The following is a 17,131-nucleotide window of genomic DNA, read 5'->3' as shown; positions in this document are numbered from 1 at the left end:
AGATTTGATCTACTGCCATCTAGTGGAGATTTAATTTATATTTATTGATTAGCTGCTGACAAAATCTAAAGCACAAAAACAAAGACAAAAAAACTAATAGTCTAATTTCAGACCTTACAGAACCTAAGTGATTATCTACTTTGGCTTCTTCAGTCTCACCGAGCTCTGAGACCGTCACCAATACCAAGGTACCGCTGGCAGTGCAGGAGTGCGGAAAAGGTAAGGCTCTGAGGTCCCACCCCTAATCCAACCAGGCCAGTTGCAACTTTACATATTCTAAATGTTGAGCTACTGTCTCGATTTCATTTGCAGAAAGGATTTCACTTTGAAAAAGAAAAAATAATGTTGAAAGACCTTATCTGAACTCACGTCCATCATTCTATAAACTGATAACACCCATACACCATGTTCTCATGTCACACCAACGGCTAGTGGCACAATTAGCTGAACTAAAATCTTTTGATTCCTGTTCTCATTCAAATAATCTTGGATAACTTCAAGTCCAGTAGACTTTAAGTCCAGTGGTCTTTGTTCAATAACACTTTCATTTAAAGACAGATTATTTCCTTGATCCTTATTTAATGTAACTTGACTTTACTGTCTCCCTTGTATCACTAGAAACATGAGTCAGGATAGAATCCCCAAAAATCAACAGAAATGAGATCATGGCTACAAACTGTAGTTATATCATGTCAATTACACATTCAGAGTTAGTCTAGAACTCCCTCAAAATAATAATGAGAAAAATAACTCCTGAGGCATATTTCCCTCTTCTCCTTTAGAGTCACTTGATCTTAGAGGTGAAAGAAACCTCACAAATCATTTAATAAAATTATCATTTTTAAATAATTTTATGTTTTACAAAGCATAAAACTATCAAATCGGCTGGGTTGCAGAGAAGTTACACCACAAGTCCCAAGTTAGTCTGAATGTGTCTCTAGCTCTCCTCACTTCCCATTCAGCAGTAGGATAGGTGAGTGAGAGATAGAGACGAAACAGGTTTGTGGAAAGTGGTTGTTACCATTTTGTCTGTTTATTATGATGAGTGAAAGTTGGGGGTTTTTTGAGTTCCAGGAAGAGTTTGTTGAATGGAGATGATGATACAGGAGAAAAATGGCTCATCCGTGAAGTAAGTTCCTTGAGGATTTAAGAGAAAATCTAATCCAAAATGCACATGGAAGAGATGCCACTCACCAGGAACGAGATGGGGTATCCACATCTATACTTGCATTGTCGCTTTGATAGATCTCACTTGAACTTGACACAAAACAAATATTTTTATCAAATGACATTGCATTTATCTTACATCATCTCATTATAACTTGTAAGTTGTAACTCAAAAATCTAGGGTTTTTTCCTAAACCTATCTTATGAGCTACCCGCTTCTTAATTTTAATCCAAATATATATCCCTCATACCATACCAGATAATATATTTCTTTTAGTGTTTAAAAGCAAGATACAAAGTTGTTTATAAGGTTAGACTTCAATATTATTCAAAACATGTGTATATTTTTAAGTAGCGTTTATATAACCATGGTAACTTATATAGAGTAAGTTAACTAGACATTTTAATTTTCATCCATATTCCTCTTGAGTTTTTCAAATTTATAATACAGAAAATATTACTTGTACAATAAGAATGCTTTTTAAAAGACAACATTAAAAAAAAATCTTGGTTCTTTTTCTGAGCCTTCCACAAACTATTCTGTGAATTTAGGCAAGTCAAATACCATTTTTCCCATACTTCCTGTGCCCATTTGAAAAATAAGGGAATGAAACTAGATCATTTTATGTCTATTTCAAACGCTAAATGGTTATGATGTTATGATACAATTATTCCCATTTTGAATAAGTATGTTTTGGTATATAAATTGCTGATTATTTCTTTTATGCCCATAATATAAGCCAATAAAAACTTAAAATATTCATGGGCTTTATGAAGAACTAAATAACAAGAGAAGGTGCTTTCTCCAAAGAGAGAAATTATTTAAAGAGCTCCAGGATATATTTTAAAAGATGAATTATATATGTTAGGAGAAAATGACAATAACTTGTCCTTCCCAGTAAGGAAAAATAAAAGTTTTCAAAGACAAATGAAGTAATAAGTTTTCCATATACCCTTACATAGTGACTAGAACACAGAAGATATCAAGACTACCAGGAATTTGATTTTCTGTGTTTCTTCTTTATTCAATTTCACATAAAACTCATGGGCAAGTGGCACCATCAACTCCAGGAGGACCTAAGATGTCAGGTAAGCTATTGAGTGAGAGAAAAAAAGAAAATCCAGTAGGAATTTATAGTATAAAGTTAGCCTCCATCATGGAACAGTCTTATATTAAGAACAGGCTGGGTTTTAAATAAAGCCTTCTATTTCTCAAAGCAATTTGTGTAAGAGAGCAAAATCTCATCAGTGTAACTTGATAAATATGTATTATTACCATATGAAGGATCTCTAGACAAAACTTCATGAAAGCATAGGATTTTGCCTATTTGCTTTACTGCTGTGTCCTCCAGTGCTTACCGATTGGCACATAGATAATGCTTAACCAATATTTGTCAAAAAGGAGTCCTGGACTCCTTCCTGATTTTAGTGGAGACCAGCATACCAATGAAATCTGATGTTCAAATGAGAGAGTTTAATTCAACGATTACTCATTGCTTGTCTAACACATATTAACAAATTTACCTATCACTACTTCAACCACAGTTTCAAATCCAAAACTCAGTTGGCATGGTCTGCTAAGTACAAATAACTTTATGAAGACAACAGATTAGAACATCTGTTGTTGAAAATAAATTCAGGAGTTAACTTTACATTATTGAGTAGCCACATAATTTCTATTCTAAAGTAGGTCACTATGGAACATGAAAGAGGGAATCCTTAATAATTATAGGCATTAACGAGTAGTGTCCTTGGGGAAACTGTATGTATGGTCTCTTTAATAGACTCCAAATAAAGTCTAAACCTAGTGAAAGCATATGTTTCTACAGTGGTAAAAATCAGTCAATGCTAGAAAATCACTTATTAAATAACAAAGGTAAAAAATAATTAAATTTAATGGAATTTTAAAGAGTCTGAGGGCTAGGAAGGCAAAGGCAAAGTTTAACTCCATTGCCAAATGAATAGCTTTTAAGAAGTGAAAAACTAAATAGCTTCTGGTACACAATGACACTGATATCCAAGACTGTTTGTGGTGATGTGTGATAGAATGTTAGCTAATTGTTGTTTAAAAGGAAAAGGGGGGCCAGGAATTACTAAAAGACCGTATTGCTAGAAGCTACCCCAAACATAATGTGTAATTTCTTCACTTTTCTTATACACATAGTTTAAGCAATAACTACACTTATAAGGTATCATGACAAAGTTCACTTAGTTGTCATTCTCATTATTAACACCATAAAAAAAAAAAACATAAAAAGGGCCTGAAAGAAATAGTAACAAACCTTTATAGATAAAATGAAATTGTAAAACATCACAAAGTTGGCACACAAGAGTTCAAATATGATATCGCATATGGCATTATCACCTCTTCACCCTAAGGATACTCCTGACAATTTGTTGCCTCCAAAAATCGATATGCCTTTGAACATCCCTCCAACTCAATTATTGGAAACCCTTTCCGTTTCCTTTCTCTATTTACATATGTTAAAGTCCTCGGGGGAGGGGGAGTTCTTGTACTTCTTTTTATTTTTATTTATTTTTTTAATCTTTTATTTTATTTTTGAGGGGTGGGGGAGGGGCAGAGAGAAAGGGAGACAACAGAATCCAAAGCAGCTCCAAGCTGTCAGCACAGAGCCCGAGGCAGGACTGGAACTCACAAACCATGAGATCATGACCTGAGCCAAATTCGGACACTTAACCAACCAAGCCACCCAGGCACCCCCACACTTCTTTTCAAAATGCAACAATTTTCAGTCTCGGTCATTCCCAGGTTAAGATAAGAAAACAATCTGATTTAAATAAGTTGCATTAACAATCCCCTCAATGCAGTCAAATTAATGGGAATTTTGATTTGAAATGTAAACAAAAGCAATCTTATTTTCTAATCTATAGAATACATAATACTAGAGGTTGTCTCCTCAGAGGCTGGCATTTTATTGAAATCATACTGCTGTTATTGACATTTAAGCATATACTGGAGCCGACTTTATAGTCTATAGAAGAGAGACAAAACGTTACTCCATAGATCTTATTTCACCCAAGCAAATACCTTTCTTGGTCATCAATATAATTATCCCTATTTTATAATAGGGAGCGTGAGGCTTAGAGAATTTACACAGGGTTCTAAATAGATTAGAATCTATTTTTTTCTTCTTGAACATAATGGAAATTGCTATAGGAAAGTCCGTGTGTATCAATTATCTGATTGGTGAGCATTAGACATTTGGACCATGAGTTAAACTTATGTACAGAATACCACTGATTAGGAAGCTATCCATTGATCATTCTAGGATATCATGATCTGAAACATTAGCTCTACTACAGAGCTTTGAAAAAATCAAAATAAATGGTTTCATGAATTTTTACATATGTCTTAGGACATTTTTTTCTGACACATCCAACTAGTAAGGGAAGAAATGGTGGAATCAAGGAATTAAGTATTATTAATTATCTCTATTTGTAAAATTATGCTAATATCATTAAAAGATAATACAGTCTTTTTAAAAATAACTTTTAACATGAAACCCATATTTGATGAGCTAAACCTGATAATTATATTAGACCAATAGTTTGGGGACTTGTTCAAATAAAAGAAAAAAGCTGACTGAATAGGTAGAATCAATAAAGTATTTATACAAGTATAAACACATCTGTTATAGCACTGAACTACACCATGTTAATATTTAAACACAAACACACGTGCACACACACACTCCCTAACTACAGTCTACACTTTGAAGAATAGAGACCATGAATTTATCCATCTTTATGCTATCATCCTTTACAAAAATGCCCAAAAATGTATCCTTTGCAAATCTTATAAGGTAGGTAATACTATATAGATGAGAAAACCAAGATGCAAAGAAATTATATAATTTCCCCCAAGGATATGCATTTAGTAAGTAATGGAGTCTAGATTTAGAAACAGGCATTTGGCCAGTGATTCCTGTGCTCCTAATCACTACTCTATAGCCCCATGGATTTAAGTGATCATTATGTAATAACTGACATAGTTTTCCTTATTATTAGCTCTGTTTGTCATTGTGTAAAAATAAACATTCTGAAAATAAACACTTTAAGTATGTTACTAGTGATGTACTTTCTTGGCAGGTCCAGAGAGCAATGAGAAAATCCTCTACGTTGACTTTCATTCTTGCCCACAAATAGAAAATTGTTAGTAACACTAAGTAAAGGATCCTTGGGAGGAAAAGAAATTATCAACTGTTGAACCTAGAAGAGGATAATGGAGGACACACACAAAATCACAGTGTGACCCTGAAAACTGCTAATGAGCCTTTGGACCACATCGATGGGCCTAGTGTCTTCAGAACACAGAGATAACCCCCCTTCTGCCTGCATTTGGAGACCTTCCAAGGAGTATTTCCTTGAGTTCTAGGTTTCAAGATTACAGAAGAACCAATGATAAAGTGGAGAAAACTCAAATGAGAATCACAGGGCTCAACATTATTGCTTTTGAGGAGATGGGTTCATAAATTATGCAACAAAACTAAGCGCTTCAATTATATACTAATATATATCAGTATGTACTATTTCCATAACAAACATCAATAACAATGCTGAAGTTCAAGAGGGTAGGTTTGTTGCCTGAAGTTTCTAACATGTGGTGAGTGCATGACATGTTTGAGAGAAAAATAGTCAGAAAATTGAGCAAGAGACTGGACAATGATTCATTTGGAAAGAGAAGAAACTATCCATACTTCTGTTTTCTCCTTTGCCTTCACTAAATTAAACTGTTAAATTCCACAACTTGTTGACTATGTCCCTTAGGACTGACCACTAGGTAAAACGTAGACTATCTAGCATTAGGCATGGAAGTTTTAGTAAATAGTAGCTGCATGACTTTTCTCTTTTAGCATCTCCTGGATTGCAGTGGTTTGGACACAAAATGTGTAACCAGGACTGAGGAAGCTGAGATGTCCCAAAAGTCTGGATAGTCAGGATCCAGTGACACTCTGCAATTGCCAAATCAATAAGTATTAATTTTCTCATGAAATAAGTGACATATTTAATAAGTAATATATGTAGATGAAAGAGGAAATGGGAACATTTAGCCTAATAATCATTTTTAGTAATTCAGACTTGCAAAGGCATTTTAATAAAATCATGACCTTCCATTTATATAGTACTTAACTATTCTGAAACTGCTTTTGTATGCATTACCTTAAGTGATCTGAATTGTCACATAAATACAAAAATATAAGGGAATATTAATGTAGACATTATAGCTAGGTCAGTAGCTTTCAAACAGAATAATAAAATACAAAGGTAAAAATATAAATATATGTTCACATCTAACAAAATGAACCAGAGAAACTCTATGGATTTAGCAAAGAAAAAACATTCTATTCCAGTAGCCAAACAACAAAATCACATGTACTGATTATTCAGCTTGGGTACATTGCTTAAGAATATGGGTTCTCAAGTCAGAATCTTTGTTTTGAATCCCAGTTTTGCCACTTTTTAGTCATGTGACTTTGACAAGTTGCTTAACTTTTCTGAAAGCCAGTTTTCTTATCTGTAAAATGAAGATAATAATACCAAAGAACTGCTTGAGAATTAAATGAACTAATGCCTGCATAGTGCATAGTGTAGCATATGACACATAACTCATCCGCAGTGGATATTAGCCATTAGTCCGTATCACTTTGTTCCTCCTCTTGTGCCAGCCACCAGCTACAGAGCAGTATCACTGTTCAGTAACAATAAGATACATGATCACCGATTTCATGAAAATACTCACTAAGCTCCTAACTATATTTGATAATTGCTCATGATATTTAGCATATTTGAAGGTTTAAGTAGGAAGAATTGCTAGAAGATGAAAACATTTTAGGTCAGTTTCCTCTGTTTCTTTGCCATCTTACAAATAAATGATTCTCAATCACAGACTTCAGTGTTTTATTGGGCAAGGTCCCAATATTTACTCCTGCTTTTCTGATTCAAGAGTTCATTTTGAAATAACAATCATATGATTATCCTATAAAACCTGTCAACATAGAGGAGACTTCCATTAGTTTTTTTCTTACTTATCACTACTTTAATAAGTTTAGAAAAGAAAACAATATTCAGATGCAAATGGCCTTCAGTTACCATGTCTTTTTTTTTTTTTTCCAACGTTTATTTATTTTTGGGACAGAGAGAGACAGAGCATGAACGGGGAAGGGGCAGAGAGAGAGGGAGACACAGAATCGGAAACAGGCTCCAGGCTCTGAGCCATCAGCCCAGAGCCTGACGCGGGGCTCGAACTCACGGACCGCGAGATCGTGACCTGGCTGAAGTCGGACGCTCAACCGACTGCACCACCCAGGCGCCCCATCCATGTCTTAAACCATGATGCAAAGTAACATTTTTAACTAAGGTGATCCACATTTACTCAGTCACTCTCTGAGCTCTTAAATATAATTGTCTGAACAGAAGAAGTTGGACAGATTCCTATTAGTTCTCCTGTCTTGAGAATCATTTGTTCCTTAAGTGTTCACAATTCATCTCCTATGTTTATGAGGTTCTGAATTCTTCTTTTTTAAAATTTTTAAAAATGTTTATTTTTGAGAGAGAGAGAGCATGAGCAGGAGAAGGGCAGAGGGAGAGGGGACAGAGGATCTGAAGCAGGCTCTGTGCTGACAGCAGAGAACCCGATGCAGGTCTCAAACTCACAAACCATGAGATCATGACCTGAGGTGAAGTCGTTTAACCAACTGAGCCATCCAGGTGCCACCAGAATTCTATTTTTAATACTGGGCTGAAAGGAAATACACTTATTGAGATACCTGACCATTTTAGCAAGACAACAGAAAAAAAAAAAAGTCAGTTATAACAACTCAATAAAAAAAGGTACAAACTAGCCCTTTATTTTAAGGGCTGTAGTAGCCCTGTAATTTAAGATATGATATTTATGTTAATTGAATTCAAAGCTACTGAAAAGTGAACCCAGATATGAGATTTCCATTTTAGTCATCAAAACCAAAATTATTTTAAAGAATACTAATATAAATGGTGATTTATTAGTAGCTGATCATATTCTTATAGGGTAGTGGGTAAAAATACACCTCCCTAAGTTCCAGTCCCCTTGTTTTCAACCATAAACTAGGAATAGGAATACTACTAGTCACAGTCAATTATAATGAATGCAATTTATGTTAACACTATAAAATTGTATAATCCTATCTGATATTAAAAGTACAGATTATTTGATGGAGAGGAAAGAATAGGGAACCAGTCATTCTGGATCCTGGATACCAGTTTCAGCTGTTCCAAGGAACCTGATAGAACATAGTCTTGGGCAAGATACCTTTCCTCTCTAAGACTTCTATAAAACCTTGACTTCAGACTAGCTGATTTCCAGGGCTAAAATTTCTGCTTCCCCAAATATAAAAAGTGAAGAGGTATATATTCTCTGGTTACTTCATTCCCTTTTCATAGCATGTACTGGCCCAATAGTTTGAAATAAGATTTTAAAATTCTAAGCACGACTTGTAAACATATTGATAAGAATATCATTGTTTGCTAAGAAATTAATCTCTACCTAGCAGTAGTATAGTAGCCAAAAGTATAAACTTAAATGAGTAGCATAAGAATCAAAATCATATTTTGGCATAATCAGATTATATCAGATACATCTAGAAATACACTCTTAAAAGACTGTTGTATCAGTTTACAGATTAAAAATACATATCTCAATGATAACACTCAGAGAATAAGACTTAGGATTCCATATTCCCCGATGAATCATGCTTTATAAAGCACTTCAACACCCAGCATTAATTGCTTACCTCTTCCAAGTAATTAATTCTTCCATATCATTAACAGTAGAGCTTGATACTATAATTTGTTTATCATGGCTGCTTTTGCAATTAATTTACATGAATTTCCCTTATTTTTTAGTTTTAAAACACCAAACCAAGTTGACTTAATTCCACATCTGATAAATAGGAAATTTAAATTCCCTACAACTGGTTATTTAAGAAAAATAATGCAGCAACCATTTATTCTGAGCTGTATTATCAAGGACCATGAAACGAAAGGCATAAAACTGATAAGGCAAAACGGACATCAACTGGTACCTGGTGGCAATAGTTGTTAACAGCAGTAGTCATCCTTGGAATTGGTAAACACTCCTTCCACAACTTACAATGAACCTTTAGCTCCTTAATTACATCACTGATTTAAAACTTAGGGGCATAATTCATTATTCTTAGAGAAGAGGGTGGAGGGCGAATTCAACGTGGTCTCTGTCCCCAAGGGGCTTTCAGTCTAGTGGCAAAGATACACACATGTGGCCCTACAACAGCGTTGACTGCTACACTTACAATAACGAAGACACAAAGAGAATGATGGAAAAGTGAGAGATTCTGGCCACCGTGATTTGAAAAGATTTCACAGAAGAGGGAATACTTAATCTGGCCCTTGAAGCAGAGAAGGATTTCAAATGTTTAAAAAAGAAAGGGGGAGTATTCCACACACAGGGACTATCTCTGTGCTGGCAGTCTATTTAATCTTTACAGATAAAGAAAAACAGAAATTATGTGAACGGATCAAAGTCAGAATGAGAGAGAATCAAAACCACCCAGTCCCTGAATCTTTAACTCCTGGGTCAGATGGCCCCTGCTATATCCCATTGCTTCTTCCCAAGTTGAGGCAAGGGTTCTCTGTTTTCACAACCTTCGACGCCCTCCATTTATCCCTCCGTGTTGCCACACCCTTTGCAGGACCTTGCTAGAATGTCCAGAGAAAAACACAGAGGGAGCCATGTCTTCCTTGAACACATTACATTTCAGCTTGTGTGTAAACCTCAAACAAACGCATCTAGGTCTATCGTGGGCCCCCTTTCCCCACCAATCCTCCATCATTTCAAAGGAATGGGAGCTTGGCTTTTGCCACACAGCATGCTCAATAAAATTGTGATCCATTCCTCTAAACCTTCCATTTTTCTACTTCAGTCTTGTCAAGCGTTCCCTGTTCCAAGAAAATCGTAATTCAGAATGTGGGGGAGGTTGCAGATTTTTGGCTCAGGAGGTCGTGCAGATGTTATTCCTTAAGGAAGATGATCGTGATTGCCTATGTGAGTAATGGCTGTGAGGCGGAGAGGAGCCAAAAGTTCTCTTATAGCAGAATGTATAAACCATTCTCCTACTGAAAGAAGGCCCCCAGTAGGATAATATATTATTACACATGATTCAAATTACAGGATCTGCAGCAGGGGAGCTCATGACTGATTCAGGACAGTCGCTCCCTGAATACTGATGATGGGATGATGGAATGCCTCATGAATTAAAAGGGCTGTGGTTTAGCGCCTAAATCCTTCATATGCTTTAAAAAGTGTCTGTGCCTATCATTGTACTCTTTAAGCTTCTTAAACGAATCATGCGACGTTATGAAGCCTTGCCGATGTTTTAAAAATTCCATGTCTTCGAATAATTATATTCAAAATACTCTTTTCTAAAAAAAGACAATGCAACGTCACCTCCTCTGCCAGAAAACTGCATCCCTTTAATGCCAATATGCAATAAAGACATGGCTCAAGAGAAATCACATTTAAGTGTGACCCAGTTTCCGCTCTTTGGGATTCGCTAAAGCAACCTGAAAATCTTCACATGCCACATGTCCCAGCCCTTTTAACTTATCTATAAAACAAATAAGTTTAACCCTGACACACCAAATACATAATGTACCGGACAAGACAAAATTATGTTTCCAGAGGTTCTCTGCTGACAAATGAACTCATTTGTGACTCTTACTACCTTTGGTCTATTTTAGTTATATAACAAACCAATACATTAGCTAAAGATACTACACTGGGAATGGAGATCAAGCATTTTTATAGAAACATCAAGGCAGATGTTAAATATTACGCATTCTAAAAAACAAAATGCTGCGGCATATTCTAAAATGATATGGAAGCCGGTCCCTTAACTTCTTTTCAAGCTGGTTCCTGTATTCAGTTTTTCTAGTAAATGGATGCAAATCAGGTGCATTGTGCTGGGATGGGAAGAGAGAGATTTGTCCAGAAATGACCTCAGTTCTATTCATTAATAAAATGACATGTTGGCTGAGCACAGTGAAGAATGAAATATAACCAGAGTGAACTTTCCTCCATGTGACAGATGCACTTAAGTGCTTTTTGGATAAAACACTGTATGTAAAATGGCCACTGCGGCACAAAATCTGAAAGCATTAAAGGAAGCGCTAAAATGCAGATTGCTTGGAAAAATGGTAAGTTCCATGGCAATGCACTCCCTTATTTTCTAGTACCTCGTACAATTCTGAATCCCAACTTGCAAACAGCATGCTATTCGTAAGGGGGAAGTGCAGTCAGATAAAATAAACAAAGGTTTAATTTCTTTCTAAGATTTTTTTTAAAGAAAGAGACGATAATTTTGTAAGGTCAAAACAAAACAGAATTGTACCCAGAATCACTTTCAGTGACAGCAGACACCAGTGGGTGGGGTGGGAGGGGAAGGTAAAAGCTATCAGAGAGAATGTAGCCACATTTTTGCATAGAGGTTTAAATTATGCCACCAGAATAATTAATGGAAGGACCTAATATGGGGAGGGGGGGTAACAGGAAAGAGGGGAGGCTATGTTAAACAAAGTTCATTACTGCATGATGTAAATGAGTTTCTCACCAGTGATGTCACTGATTGGCTGAGCTGCAGAGCTGGCTTCGAGCATGGCCGGATTGGCTGCTAGCTCTTCTGGTGCCTGCCTGCTTGGGCAGCGGTTGAACCAGATACTTTCTGTCTCTCTTGTTGTCGTTTGAAGCAAATCTTGTTCAGCCCAGCTGTGTCTCCACCCTAAGAGAGAGTCTCCCTCCTGCTTCCCACAGCTCGTCTGTGAGGCGGTCGCTGCTGTGAAATACCAGCGCTTGGCACCAAGCCCAGACAGCGTTCTCAGATCCATCTATAACACACACATACAAAAAGAAAATAAAAAAAAAAAAGCAGTTCTTTCATCTGAATTGCATCCTAAGGAGGATTAAGAAGGCTTCTATTGCTACTGATTTGTGTCCTTTCAATTTGATGGCTAAAATAGTTTTCGAAATACAGTATCCTCTCATCTGCTGTAGAACACCATTGGTTAAAATTGGTTAAAAAAAGATAGGGGGGAACCCCCCTCTGCCATGTTTACCTTGATTACAGAAAAATAATTCTTCATTTCCCTCCTAAGCACCGTAACTGATGTTTTTGGTCCCTTACCAGAATTTTAAACTCTAGCCAGATTTCTAATTATATCCGAGTCATTATTTTCAGGTTAAGACAAGGGATCTTAATTAGCATTATTTTTTAGCTATGCGAAATGAGACAGGGCATGAAACAGAAGCGATCTATGGAGAGGCAGAGAGAGAGAAAGAAAAAAATCTGTGCAGCTTTTACAGTTGAGCTGACACCCCCTCCTTCCCCGCTCTCCCTCCACCCCCCTTGCAAAAAAGAATGCAGTCATATGAACTTTACCAGACAATGGAGTACCTACAGGCTCTCCCCTAGACAAGTCCTTTATAACCAGCCAGTGCTATGTGCTGCAGACAGTGGCCAATCGGCAGGCTCCTTTCTGCAGCAGGGACACAATAGGTGCATTGGCCACACTGTCCTCCTAGCCCCTGACAGCAGTTCAGGTTCATTTATTGTACACTGGAAGGCACATATGTCTTTAATATTCACTGTGAAATTATCAGTGAGACTGCCTTTATTTCACCGTAATTACATCAACCTAATTACCGCACACGAGCTGCAATAGCACTGTTTGCACGGAGTGGCGCATAGGCATGCATGCCGTAAAAATATGCATGAACATGCTTGCTTATTTCAATAATAAAATCCCCCAATTATTTTCTTCCCAGAGCTTAATGCTTCAGCCAGAATACTAGAACGGATGTAGTCATCATTTCTCCCCTTCAAAAGAAAAAAAAAAAAATGTGTGTGTGTATGTATATGCAAATATACCTATAGGTATACATGCATAATCTAAACATTGTTTTAGTCATATATTGGGGTGAGGTATGGAAGTGGAACCTAATCAGCAAATAAAAGATTACTGAGGACCTAAGGCATTTCCGCCTTATCACCAGGCATCAGAGGGAAGTAATAAGTGAATCTGTATGCACTGCCATAGCCGTGCATAGATGCCAATTTATTAGGATTCCAACTATCATGAGCATCTGCATGTCTCATTTATGTATTTCCGTGTTACATAATTATAGCATCCCTTACAACACTGACTCAAAATGGTGGAAAAATTAAATCTTTGCTTTTTGTGTATTAAACAGAGTTGGGAATAGTGTGCAGTGGGAACCGCCCGCTATTTTTTTATTTTATGCATGTTGTATTTACATATTCATGAACAGAATAGCTGTTATGACCGCTGATTCTGCAGCAGGAGATGAAAAGACAGGAGCCAGCATACAGAGTGTATTAATTTCTAGGGGAAGAATAGCAGCATATGATGACCAAGAAAAGAAGATACTTGGGGTTTCACTGGGGGGGGTTACCTCATTGTATAATAAAGGATCTGGGTAGACAACTTACCAAAATATGTGTAAGTATAATAAACTTAGAAAGTAAAACCGATTTGCATTGTTCACGGCCATTCAGCCACACTGTAAAGAAATAAGCATTTTGAAATGGAGATTTCTGGCTCCGGTCTTTGCAGGTAAATAAAATTGCATTTTCTTTTACGGCTACTTAGAATATCATCAAAATGGGATGTGCTTAGCAGTTCTGAATTTTCTCATTATTCTATAATTTATATATTTCTTGTTCCAAATCAGAATGCTAAGTAAGCTTTAAGCATTGGTTATTTCCTAAGGTGGAATTTCACCAATGTTTACCGATGTTTTCAGGTATATTTTTATTTTTAGCTCATGATTCTCTAATCGTGAATGGAATTCATCATTATAGTAAGCACATTAGGAGAAATAGTATATCCATATATAGATACATGCACATAACACATAGTTCATCCATACTAGAGAGAAAGAATCCCACTGTTATTTTTATCAATTTATATTTTATCATCTTTTTATTAATGTTTGTAAGATTTGTATTATAAAATATATTCAAATTGATTTTGCATTTTATGAGAATTTTTAAAAAGCACAGTTCTTGTGTCTAGACTTTCCAAAAATCAAGTTTTGGTAGGAAGGATAGGTGAGGCAAAATCCAAACTAGACCAGTAAGAGATCAAGAGAATCATTATGAAAATAAAAACAAAACAAAAAAAAAAAACACAAAAAACAAATAGTATAAGAAAAGATTACATTTTTATTCCTGAACTGCTACACACATTGAAATCAAAATACCAGAAATCAAAGACGTCGATTAGTTACTTGATATACCATGTAAGATGCTTCTTTTCTGGGTGATTGAAGAAAAACCTAAGAAGCTACTTGCCTCACCTTGCTGATGATTTTGCTATCAAAGTCCAGTTTTTCAAAATATTCAAGTAAATCACAAAAAAATTTACTGGTAATCAAATTAAGATATGTAGACCTCATCTCTCTCTCAAACATGCACACACACACACACACACACACACACAACATGTAAGAACACACAACTTTCTGTAAGAACACACAATTTTTCTGTAAGAACACACAACTTTTCTACCCAGTCATCTCAATTCTTTGATCTGGCATTGTACAAAAAAGCCTAAGAAAATCCAAAAGATAATACTTAACTGCAAGTGATCCATTTTGCAAAGTAAAAATCAAAACAGGATAAACTCTAATAATATTAATAAACTCACATATGTGTAGATTCCACTAACACATAGAATGTATTTAGGAATTCACCATTATACAGAGTATTTTGATGAATAAAATAATTTTATAATAAGATTAGTGGATGGTCTATACCTGATCTCCTTAAACAAATAGGTATTTATAAACAATGAACACTAAAAATAAAAGAGGCCTTCGGTAAGTACCATAATATATTAAGCCTGGCAAGTAAGGCTTCCCACTTCCTACTATATCATTATGTCATAGTTTGAATTATTAGATATTTTGGAAAACAACATTGCATTTTTCATAGTATTTTAGTATTAGGATTTACTGTTCTTCTCACACCCAAATACAAAATGCAATTGTGAGATTTTAATGTGCTACTCATACCAAAATAGTTTTGCAATAAAATTTTATTTGAAATCATTTTACTAGAGAACTTAGACCTACAATATATCTTAGAAATTTAAACCATTAATTTTAGACATGACACCCAATGAAAATTAGTAACTAGTTAGCATATTTCCACTCATCAGGCTACTATATTTTATTAAAAATATAGTTCTTATCTGACGTTAGGATACTCTTAATTGGTGGAGCTTTACTAAAGATAAGGAATTAACAGTGTCTTCCCATAAGATCAAAGACACGAATTTATAAAATAAGCGTACAGAGAATATGAGTGCCATCTGTGTTCCCAGGATGGAAGTAAGCAAACTTCTTTATAAAGATCAAAAGCACAACCTTAGATTTATAATCACGATGATCTCATCAAAAGAGCCAAGTCAACACAAATTGGCTGTAAGAATGTAAAATAGCAGCCAATCACATTAATTTTAAAAATAATACAATGCATTCTATATGTAGAGCCAACCTGGAGAGAGATGCAAAAATAATAAATTAAAAAGCAACTTGTCAGTCTCTTGATGTGACTCATTCTTTAAAAAAAACCTTAAGCCATTTTAATAAGTGTGGAAATTATTCATAGTATAATCAACGTCAAGAAACCACTGTTTATGTCTCTGTCTACACAATGACAGGGATCCAGATGACAAAACAAGATGCAGTTAATCATCACGATAACTAAATATCTGGCTGCTTTTGTGCCCACAAACTCACTGCTTAAAATTTCAGTGTCTGTAATCTGGATTCCAAAAAAGCAATTCTTGAACTCTTTAATAATGATCATCTTTATGAGATATGAGAAATGCAGGATTTTTAAAGGTGCCACTTTTGGACTACCCCAGTGCATGAATCTGTTTCCAAAGGATACTTATTACTTTTGTGATTGATCTCATTTATATTGACCTCAAAAAAAAAGGTTAGCCATGCATCCCTTGTGGAATAAAACACTTAATACCTCAGTTTTTAAAACTTGTTTCTTTTGCAAAGTTCCCAGTTGTTTCATTTAGGATTGTTTATTAAAGGTACTTCATGGAAAAAAAGAACATAATAAATCATGACATCTAAATACACAATGGAACAGAACTTCTTGAAGCAGATTAATCACCTAAAGAGAAATATTCTATTAGAAAAACAGCCACAGGTTTTTACCAACTGTTAACATCATGCTCTATAATTACTATTTGTTAATCTATAGAGAAGGAATAGCAGAAAACTTGAAAAGAAAAATGAGAAATTTTCATCTAAGAAGTTGTCACCAGGCATCTAGAATTATCTCATAGTCTTTAGGTAATGATTTTCATCTAAATAAAAATTGCTTTTAACATCCAGGATGAATAAGAGAGAAAAGTCCTACTCAAGTCATGACATAAATCCAGAATTAGATTAAGCAATGGTTGCTAAATCTATGATTAATAAGAAAGTTATCCAATTTACCTCATAATTTGCATGCAATAAAATAAAAAATTCATTCTATAGGACTGATGTGGAAAGGAAACATGGCTTCTCCACTTTAAAAGTGATCTAATTTTTCTCATCTGCCCATCCCATCAAGTAACTGGGGGTGGGAAGGGGAAATTAAATTCGCCAACTTATCTCATTCTTTCATGGTTTCAATGGTCTCTTTTGAGTTATTTCAACTGCGGGAGAGAGAGTAATGACCCTCCAGAAATGTCCACATCCTAACCTCCAGAACCTGTGAATATGTTTCCTAGCATGGCAAAGGGAAATTAAAGTTGCTGGTGGAATTAGGGGTGCCTGGGTGGCTCAGTTGGTTAAGCACCAGACTTCAGATTAGGTCATGATCTCACAGCTTGTGGGTTCAAG

At 35.5% G+C, this 17,131-nt stretch overlaps 1 long non-coding RNA gene across 2 annotated transcripts in view; it reads right to left on the bottom strand.

Annotated features, from left to right (window-relative positions):
* The window catches only part of LOC147577543 (uncharacterized), a 544,234-nt gene that overhangs the window by 510,423 nt on the left and 16,680 nt on the right, over positions 1–17,131 (bottom strand). For both annotated transcript variants that reach the window (XR_015240381.1, XR_015240382.1), the window contains exon 2: positions 11,811–12,084. This is a non-coding gene — a long non-coding RNA (uncharacterized LOC147577543). The remainder of the gene's footprint in view (positions 1–11,810; positions 12,085–17,131) is intronic.

This window comes from Puma concolor, chromosome C2, assembly GCF_028749965.1.
Source record: "Puma concolor isolate L17-30 chromosome C2, mPumCon1.1.hap2, whole genome shotgun sequence".
NCBI classification, from domain to species: Eukaryota; Metazoa; Chordata; class Mammalia; order Carnivora; family Felidae; genus Puma; species Puma concolor.
The sequence above is the reverse complement of the archived record's forward strand: the minus strand, read 5'-3'. Positions and strand labels throughout refer to the sequence as shown.